Raw genomic sequence first — 11,251 nt, 5'->3', positions numbered from 1 at the left:
GTGCAATGTGATTGCGCCTAATCTTCTGCCCTTGAATTAGGAAGCAGATCAGGTCATGCTGAAAATGAGCGTTTTTTATCATGCTGACATCGTGGCCATCCTATTTGCATTTTAAAAAGCTCAGAAGTCAACAAAGCCACGTGGCATTCATCCAAAATGCAAACAGACGGCCACGATGTCCCCATGAGCAAAAACGCTCATTTTCAGCATGACCTGATCTGCTTCCCTTGAATTAGGCTCTTCATACCGGTCGCCTCCAGAAAATGACTTGCAGCTCAGCTATAGATTTGGGTGACTAATTAGCTGACTCAATTCATCTAATAAACCACAAAATTGGAGCTGGACACTTTAGAAGTTCGTTAATTTCCTTGCTTGCTTCAAATATTTTTTTTTTATATTAATACCATTTTAAAAAGGCCTATTTGACTATATTTCAATATGTTCAAAGTATATACGCAGAATGCCTTACTGAACAATTAATTAGTATGTATAGAGTTCACTTCAACACTGTGTCCTACAAGTAGTGTTGTTTGCATCATGGTAATTTTGTGGATTTGGGTGAGAAAGGCCACGTTCGAGCTCAACTGACCCCAGGTGTAACTACGTCAAGTTTGTCAATAGCTTGAGCTTGACTTGTAAGCTCGAACTTAGGCAGTCTTATGCAGCCCAGATATATGTAGGCTTTTCATATATAATGAAGCCTAGGCTTCTAAACTAGAGCGCAGCCGATATTTTTCACATACATTACACCACACTTTTCAGTACAAACAACCTGTTTTCCAGTTTTTTCTCGATGTTTTTTTTGGATCCTGTCCTACGGATATGGCCCGAAAAGGGCTTGGCATAGTGGGATTGGGGGGGGAGGGGGGGCTAGGCTGCTAGACAGGCAGTCTAGCTTAAATCCTGCAGGTGTCAGCCCCTTGCATTATAGCCTAAGCAAAGACACTCGCTGAAGGTGTGAGATGTGCCACAGTTTTACACTCTCGGAGAAGCGACCCTACGTTGGCAGACATAGTCCAGTGCAGCCAGGTCGATTACTCTGGGATGGTTTCTCCGTTCTTCATGAAAAAAAAAGCCATGGATATGATCTACATGGACTGCTTAGATATGGATATGCTTTAGAACGTTAAATTGCATTGTATAAGTAGCTTTTTTTTAACACTTTCAACAATTACCGGCTCAAAATATACATCAAAAATATATTGAATTTTATGATTGGAAAGTCAGTTTTTTACACTGAAACCACTTCCATATCCTCTAAGAGACTCATAGGTGCAAGCTGATCACAAGGATGCATTCATCATGATTCATTTATTAAGACTTTGTTTTTTTTATAGGCAAGCTGGGGTTAGGCATGCCCCCCCACCTGTTATACAACAATACCATTGGAATTTGAACTTGCAACATTCTAACACAAGGTGACCTGCACTCACTGCTTCTACCAGACAATCGGAGCCCCCAGTTGGTATTAGGGAACAGACTTTCGATCGTATGCTATATAAATAAAGAGAGAGAGAGAGAATAGAGCTTAGATGCTTGAACATTAGGTGCTTGTGTTACATGCTTGATAGATTTTTCTGCTCTTCTGGTATTTTTTTTGCAATTCTGACCTCATAAATGTGTTGGGCATGGAGAATTTACACCTGCATCATGTGTTTTGGATGAAAAAAATGATATTTGGAACCTCAAAAATTTACAAAGATTTTGGACAATAGATTTTTCAAACTTTATAAAAACCCACCCATGTGTTGGAATGGAATACTTCAAGAGCTAATCTCTATAAAATCAAGTACATAGATCACATATGTACAGTCAGAATTTATAAAAATAAAAATAAAAAACTGAAAAACCATATCGCAAGCACATAATGTTCAAGCACCTATGCTCTACTCACCTAATGTTAGAGGGGACGTGCTTGAACATAAGTGCTTGATAGGTTTTTCAGTTTTTTTGTTTTATTTTTAAATTCTAACCGCACAGATGTGATATATGTACTTGATTTTATAGGAATCAGCTCTTGAAGTGTTCAACTATGACACATGGTTGGGTTTTTAAAAAGTTTGAAAAATCTTTGTAAATTTTTTAGTCTTCAAATATCATTTTTTCATAAAAAACAAGTGATGCAAATGTGGATTCCTCGTAAATTGACCATGCCTAACATGTTTACAGCAAAGCAGGTTATATGTTCCCCCCCCCCCCGATGATTCACTGAATCTCACGTCTGTGTTCGGGGCTTTGAATGAGCACCACGTATACAAGCACATGGGGCTCGTATTCCCGTGTATGTTGACATAACTTTGCATCGGACTCTGGTGTTGTTGCAAAGACTTAAGTACCCTTTATTGTTATTCTTCTCATAAAGTGATGGTTTGAGAAAATGACAAAAATGCCTTTCATTCAAAAAAGAAAAAACAAATAGTTCAAAAAAAGCACAAACATGTCCTCCATCCAGAAAGTCGAGGATGATGTTGACTCTTCAAAGTCTTCTTCTTTTTCTGTTTAAAAAAAGGACAAACATGTTTTCTTCTTCTTTCTCCGTAAAACACTGTAAAACCCTTTCTCTCTCTAGAGAAGAAATCAAGGGAAACAAAGAGTTTTTCCTGGAGAAGGCCATGAACATCAACCCTCTCACTCTCTCTCCCTTCTCTCTCTACTTCTGTGCACATCCAACAGACGATCCTACATTGCTGCATCGTCATCTTCTTCTTCTTCCTTCTTCGTAAAACACTGTAAAACCCTCTCTCTCTGTAGAGAAGAAATCAAGAGAGGTAAAGGGTTCCTCCTGGAGAAGGTCATGAACACCAACCCTCTCACTCTCTCTCCCTTCTCTCTCTACTTGTGTGCCTGATTTAGAGTTTTTGCCCTTACAGGAGGGGGGTCCGGGGGCTCCCCCCCCCGGCGCGGATCCCGCTGCGCGATCAGCGGGCGGGGGTCCAGGGGGGGCCGCCCCTGGCGGGGGGCTCAGGGGGCAGCGCCCTCCGGACCAAAATTTTTTTGGGCCTTCCAACAATGATTTGTAGTATTATCGGGCTTTCCTACAGCAATTTGTAGCATTTGTAGTATTATCGAGCTTTCCTAATTTGCGGAAGACACTACAAATCGCTATAGCGATTTGCGGAAGACACTACAAATCGCTATAGCGATTTGCGGAAGACACTACAAATCGCGGATTTGGAATATAACCTCCGGTTAAGGAGATATGATTCTGACAAGTTGGTCCTAATTTGCGGAAGACACTACAAATCGCTATAGCGATTTGCGGAAGACACTACAAATCGCTATAGCGATTTGCGGAAGACACTACAAATCGCTATAGCGATTTGCGAATCGCTATAGCGATTTGCGAATCGCTATAGCGATTTGCGGAAGACACTACAAATCGCTATAGCGTTTCGCGATTTACGGAAGACACTACAAATGCTACAAATTGTTGTAGGAAAGCCCGATAACACTACAAATCGTTATTGGAAGGCCCAAAAAAATTTTGGTCCGGAGGGCGCTGCCCCCCGAGCCCCCGCCAGGGGCGGCCCCCCTGGACCCCCGCCCGCTGACCGAGCAGCGGGATCCGCGCCGGGGGGGGAGCCCCCGGACCCCCCTCCTGTAAGGGCAAAAACTCTAAATCAGGCACACAAGTAGAGAGAGAAGGGAGAGAGAGTGAGAGGGTTGGTGTTCATGGCCTTCTCCAGGAGGAACCCTTTACCTCTCTTGATTTCTTCTCTACAGAGAGAGAGGGTTTTACAGTGTTTTACGAAGAAGGAAGAAGAAGAAGATGACGATGCAGTAATGTAGGATCGTCTGTTGGATGTGCACAGAAGTAGAGAGAGAAGGGAGAGAGAGTGAGAGGGTTGATGTTCATGGCCTTCTCCAGGAAGAACTCTTTGTTTCCCTTGATTTCTTCTCTAGGGAGAGAAAGGGTTTTACAGTGTTTTACGGAGAAAGAAGAAGAAAACATGTTTGTCCTTTTTTTAAACAGAAAAAGAAGAAGACTTTGAAGAGTCAACATCATCCTCGACTTTCTGGATGGAGGACATGTTTGTCCTTTTTTTGAACTATTTGTTTTTTCTTTTTTGAATGAAAGGCATTTTTGTCATTTTCTCAAACCATCACTTTATGAGAAGAATAGCAATAAAGGGTACTTAAGTCTTTGCAACAACACCAGAGTCCGATGCAAAGTTATGTCAACATACACGGGAATACGAGCCTCATGTGCTTGTATACGTGGTGCTCATTCAAAGCCCCGAACACAGACGTGGGATTCAGTGAATCATCGGGGGCGAACATACACAACCCTCTCTGTTTACAGTGTTGGAACTGCGCAAAAAAGAACAAAAAAACCCATAAGCACGTATTGAAAGCACAATGTTCAAGCCAACACGTTACTCTCTATATATAGAAGAGAAACCTGTATCTTGGAACGGGTTCATCTTCGAAAGCAGATCATGTCGTGAGTCCAAAAAAAATGAAAATGAGACATTTAGCGGCAGTTTTGAACCACCGGTAAAACTTGGTTTTTCACCCAGGGCTTTAGTGGTGGTCAAGGCTGTTACTAAATGTCCTAGGCGCATTAGAAAAGAAAGTGTGCCGCTGATCAAGCACACGATCAGCGACACACAAGGATTCAGATTTTTTGGGCACTTTAGTTGTTTGAAGTTTCAGGATTATATATATATATATATATATATATATATATATATATATATATATATATATATATATATATATATATATGTATATATATATAGAGAGAGAGAGAGAATAGAATTCTGTTTTTATCAAAACCCCCCATCGATCGGACCTGCCAGGTCACCCCCTCCCCCTCCTAATACCACCCTCATCCCCAACCACACCCTCTGCCACCTCATCCAGGAGTGCTGCATCGCCCACCGGCGTCGATCGCATCCCCGCCTACTAGAAATCGACACTTGAATCATTTGTTGTAAGATAATCTCTCTAGGGTGGAAAGCACCAATGTATTATTGATTCTTATGCATAGATAAGTTTTTATAAGGTTAAAAAATAAATGTTATACAAGTGTACCAGGTTTCAAGCATGCAATGTAGGTTTTTACGATGATTTTAGCATATACCGTGAAACCTACATTAGGAACTTGGGATTTTGGTTTGCCATAAGTCCCAAATCGAAACAAATTTGAGGACTTAGGGTGGTCGTAAATCCCAAATCGGAAAGAAAGGGATTTTAGGGTTGCAGTAAACCCCAAATCGAAAAATTTGGGGATAGGTGGCCATGAACCCCAAATTGAAAAAAAAATGGTTGTAGGGTTTGCTATGGTTTTTCATGGTATACCTGTTTCAAGTATGTGGGTTATTACAGCATAGTCATTTGTGAGGGTTTATGTTTTGAGCAATGCAGAGGTAGGGTTTAAATGATTCTATAGTGTATTTTGTTGCAAGTAATGGAATGGGTCATTGCACAGCCAATCGGCATGACCGAGCCTGTGTAAACGTCTCTCTTAAAAGTTTGATTTTCTCAAATTTGCGATTTTCTGCATAACATAAGTTGTGTGCTTGGTTCTACAAGTATGGTCTACCCAGATTTGCTTTTCGGTAAGTATGGATCTTAGGGGAATCCCTCTTGTGTCATTTTTTTTTGGTACTTTATATGCCTAGTGTTGTGAATGAAGGTTTTGGTTTGGAATGATTGGATTTCCTCTGCATTCCTGGTATACGGCCTGTATATGAACCTGGATGTTTTCCAAAAACAATTATATATAGGTCCCTGAGTATGAATAAGTCCCCTGATGTAAGTCTTGTGCATATGATTGAGTGTTACGTTTGTCCAATACTATTTATGATTCCAGTTTTGTGGATTCAATACTATTAATCATGCTTGTTAATGGTATATTTTTTTTATATACCCTGAATTAGCAGGTCCTATACCTCTGTCTGACAAGTTATTGTTTGTCATGAAAAGATATTTTCATAGATGATTTGCATATAGGATCTTAATTCCGGTTACACCTTCTAAGTGCTCAAGGCTATGTTGTAACTATGTTAATATGTCCTATTGGGTACTCTGCATATTTTTCCATTCCATTAAGTGCCAACTCAACCTAGGAGGATGTGTCTTTTGATTCTGTGGATGGTCAGTTTAATAGTCGAGAATGACCTTGAACTTGAATATCTGAAGTTGAACATAGCCTATCTGAATAATTGAATTTATGAGTTTTTTTACTATTTTTAAACTTTGTTGATTGTTGAATCCAGTTTGAATGCCTAGTTGTTGAGTGTTGTATCGGTTTGATTGATTGCTTTACTATCGGATTTTTTAGCATCATCTAGCTGCTAGTGAATCGATGTTAGTTAAGTGATTTATTAGCTGATTAGTAGAAAAATTTTGTTAGTTGTAGTTAAGTAATGTGTAATAGTTAGCTTAGTTATTAGTTAAGTGAGTAATTGTTAGTATAATCGTGACTTCATTTACCTAGTTAAGTAATTAGATTTACTCAATGCTATGTCATTAGATTCACTTAGTTGCAAATGAATGATTAGTTGTTTTAATATTACATTTAGTGTTTAGGTTTACTTAGTAATTTGTCATTTAGCGCTTAGTAACCATTTTCATTCAAACTTGTCATTTAGATTTCTTTCATATGATCTTTCATTGTTTTAGCATTTAATTAGTATATTTTGTTTAGTATAGTTTCGTTTTTTCTCTCTTGTGTTGCTCGTGTTCATTTGACTTGTGTAGGATCGCACAAGAGTGGAGCGAAAGTGATTAATTGACACGAAAGCACAAGAATAGAAGATTTTTGCGTTTATTTTAAAATTTAGAAATTTAATTCTGGGTTTGTAAATAAAGTCTTTTAAGCCCTCTGCGTAGGGTATTCATTTGTTGTAATAAGTAGTTAATTAGATTATTTTTTTTCATATTTTTTTCATTTCGGCAATAAATAATAGTTTAGTTGTTTGTTTGAATACGAAGTATTCCCGTTCTCTTAGTTTGACCCGGTCTCTATAACTAGTGAGAACCGGTTTTTATTATTTGATGTCTGGTTTTCACATGTTTTTCATTTAAAAATCATTTCAAAAACTACATCATCAAAAATACATCAAATTTTTGGCGCCGTTGCCGGGGAACGGCGAAATACGAGTATTCACTTTATTGCCTAGTGTTTGTTTTTGCATTTAGGATTAGAACCACGTGTGTGCATATCGTAGAGACGAGCTTACTTTCTGCACAGCCCACCCACTAGGATCTCCTTAGAGGTGATTGTGTACGATTGGTACCATACACATAGATTTCATTTTCTTTGCATAATCCCTGTTGTGTGCAACTGCGTGGTGTGTGTATTTCTTGTTTTTAGTTTACTCGCTTTGTGGTTTACGTGGTTTGGCCGCTAGCGCGTTAGTTAGGTAGAAAAACTCAAAGTTAGGACGTGTGCTACACCGATCTACTTCGAGGTGTATGCACGGGCAACGATCACTCGACCCGAGCTAGTTGAGTCCCGAGTCTCTCATTAGGAGAGCCCCTCGTCCTATCACCATGGCTGAAAATTGGTCGTTGTTCCATACCCTTAGGGAGTACTTCATGCCCAACATATACACTCCCACTTCCTGCATCACGAGATTTGATATAGGAGAAAATCAATTTGAAATAAAGGCCAGTATCATTCAAATGCTACCATCCTTTCATGGCCTTAGCAATGAAGACTCATATAGTCATCTTGACGATTTTCTGAAGATTTGCTCGACAGTGCGGATCAACAAATTTAGAGATGACGCGTTGAGGTTGATGTTGTTTTCATTCTCTCTCAAAGATAAAGCTAAGCATTGGCTAAAGGCTCTCGATACGGTTCAGATTACCACTTGGGAAGGAATGCAGCGCGAGTTTCTTAAAAAATACTTTCCAATTGGTATGACGAATCAGTTTCGTAAAGCCATAATCTGTAATAACCATGAATTTTACCAGATAAATAAACTTAAAATTTATGTCATTAAGTTGATACATGGATATTTTATTGGTGTTTATTTGTATTTGGATCTCGGACATCCTATTTGGACCTTCAATATTCCAATTAGAAAATTTTTTATTTGGATCCATAATAGTGGTCTAGATCCATGTATGGTAATTTGGATCCATAGCTCCAAATCAAGGTATGATGAAAACTTCAGACCCATAGATCTGAATCTCTTAAATGGTTTATGAACAAAACGGATCCTGGATCCAGTATAATTATGTAAACTCCAGGATAAAGTAATCAGATCCATAATTATTCAAGTTGGACCCTTCTTTGGAATTTTTAAATATTAGTGTAAATAGTAGAAGATCTGAATCTGCGGATGGACCCGGATAGGCACAAAACTTGGAATCAAGATGGCGTATGGGTCGCGGGTCACAGCCGATCCAAAATCGCATATACATGTGTGTTAAAATGAAAGCACAAAAAAAAATATAAGGTTAAAAGAGAGGATTATGCAAACCCTACAAAGGGATTTCTTTTGAGTTAAACGAGAGAGCGCAACCGCTAGAGAATTGGGGTAACCGCCCCCCCACTTTCCCACGATTTGCTCCCTGATTCTCTCTCACGCTCCTCAAAACCCATCCCCACTCTCCATTTTGGGATCTCACTCACTCTTTCATTATTTCTTCTTTCACTCTGCTTCCGCTCCCTTTCATTGTCTTGCTGTCGCACGAATTGGAGAAGGGCGCACAGTTGCATCCAAGATCTGCAAAGAAAAAAAAACATCAAAGAGGTAGGATATACTGTGATTGTTGCTATGTACTTAGTTTCAAGCCTGCAACGAGTTGCAACTCACCCCATATAAGAAAAAAAAAATGAAAAAGGGTGTTTTGTGTAGATGCAACAATATGTGATTTCTGTGAAGCTAATCGATCAATGTCTTCGGGTATGATCGATTGGCGTGAAATCAGGCGGTGGATCCTGTTTTGCCTTAGATATTTTCTGTAAAAAAAAAAAGAAAGAAAGAAAGAAGGGAATAGTGACCTGCGTGTTTTACCTCTGAAATTTCTTTTTGTCCAGCAACTATAATAGTGGTTTGCGTGTTTTTACCTTTGGATTTGTATTTTGTTATTTCCATTATCGCACACTAGCATTGGGTGTGAAAAACCGTGAAGACATGGGTTTAAAAATCCTTGTTTTTACTGCACTGGGAAAATATCAGAAAAGTCGTTCCTTTCTGCGTTTGAGTTCTCGTTTGTCATTATCACTACAAAAAAAAATTATGTCAAGAATTAGTAATACTCTAGTCTAAATTTCTGTTTAAAATATTTATCAAAAGTATCTACTTAATTGAGTTTTGGTAGATGTAGTTATACCTTACTCATGTATTCTGAGACTGATTTTTTTGTATGCTTTATCTTTGTTTCAGATTTAATATGTGAAACTTATTTGTTCATGTATGTGATTAAGCAAATTAATTGTTGGTATGTATGTGCTTGACAACATACATTAGGTTAATAATGGACCTAGCTAATCCACACTGATTATAGTATATCATTCAGTGTGATACTGAAAGATATTTTCACGTGAACTATTTTTTTTACCTTGTATTTGTAAATACTAAAAAAAAAAAACTGCTTTACCATCTTTACCAGGTTATACTTCTTGGAAAAAAAAAGATTAATTTGGTATGGTCTGGTGTTAGTCAGGAGAGGTAGTATGTCTATTTATAGATGCCATTGGGAAAAGATGTTTCATAGGTATTTGAGTTCTTGAAAATTTTAATTTATATGAAATTGAGTGAAATAAGGGTAAGCAATCTCAGGAAGGTAGAATTTCATTACAATAAGCTTGGATAGCTACCTTGTAAGCAAGTTCATACTTGCTGAGATTGCATTGTAGGTTAGTGTAATTGCTTGGTGATGAATTTCTCTTATTTACCTCCTATTTAGGTGTTTCTCTAAGTGACTGAATTTGAATTACAGTATAAAAATAAATAAATTGGATTATCAACCAATGGAAAATCTCTTTTGAAATTCTTGTCTACATAGAATTTTAAAAACTGCATAAGATGTTAGTATTATGCCAATTGCCAATTCTGTTCACATGAAATTTTAATACATACTATAGAGTTTGTATATCCTGCATAAGACGTTAGTATTATGCCAATTGCCAATCATGTTCTTATGAAATTTTAAGACAGACTATAGAGTTTATGTATCCTGCAAATTCTTGCTCATAGAGTATAAATATATATATATATATATATATATATATATATATATATATATATATATATATATATATATATATATATATATGCTTAGGGTTACACCATTTGCACCTCCTACTCATAGAATTTTAACACAGTATTGATGACTTAGTGACAGTAGAGTTATGTCACATGCAAATATTGCTTTTATAAAGTTTTACAACTACATTGATACTTGGTGACTGTTGAGTCTAAGCTACCTGCGATTCTCATAAAATGAGCTCATATTTGAGCTTGTGGTTCAGATGAAACATTGTGTTGCCATTCAAGCACATGTTATGTCCTTATGTGTGCCTTAGTTGTAATGGTGTGGTAATGTATTAATGTAGGCACATGGGTTTCCAAAATGGAGCTTGCAAACAAAAAAATTTTTTTAAGGGTATTACACACACCTAAAGCCTTATAAATTTAATATACATGCACACCTAACCATAATTATTGCCTGATTGAGTTAAAGGTATCGGGGGCACTTGTGCTCACCAGTTTAAAGGTACCAGAACGCATTGAATGGCCTTGCATAAATAAATAGAAATTAGCAACCTACCTACCTAAGATGAGAATTTGTGGGATCATGCCACTACGGTAGTATGAATTGTTGCCTATGTTGGTATTTAAAACATTGAGCTATTGGGTTCAACACATATTGAGCTCCTGTGAGATCAGGTAATGAAATTAATAAGATAAATAAATCATTCAGTCGCGAGCTTACCTTGAAGAGGGTAAGTGGTACAAAACTTCGAGGACATGTGTTAATTAGCTTTGGGTGCCAATGACTCGTTTATCCTCAGTCCTCAAAGTTAGGGATGCATCATGTTTTGGTTTTGAGCCTTTGGGAGGTTCTCTCGGTCACTGACCACTCCCTTAGGATTTACAGTTTTAGTTAGAATGTTTGGGTTAATAAAACACCAATGCATAATAAACCCCTGAATGTTCTTTTCTGAAATGATTGCTTTGGCCCGTATGTACCCACGGGATAATTCAAGAAAAATATTAAATAAAAACATCTTGGGTCCATCAATTGAATAAGGGATCGTCAGGTTTGCACTCTAACTTGTTCA

This window comes from Nuphar pumila, chromosome 4, assembly GCF_984573655.1.
Source record: "Nuphar pumila chromosome 4, dmNupPumi1.hap1.1, whole genome shotgun sequence".
Taxonomy (NCBI): Eukaryota; Viridiplantae; Streptophyta; class Magnoliopsida; order Nymphaeales; family Nymphaeaceae; genus Nuphar; species Nuphar pumila.
The sequence above is the reverse complement of the archived record's forward strand: the minus strand, read 5'-3'. Positions refer to the sequence as shown.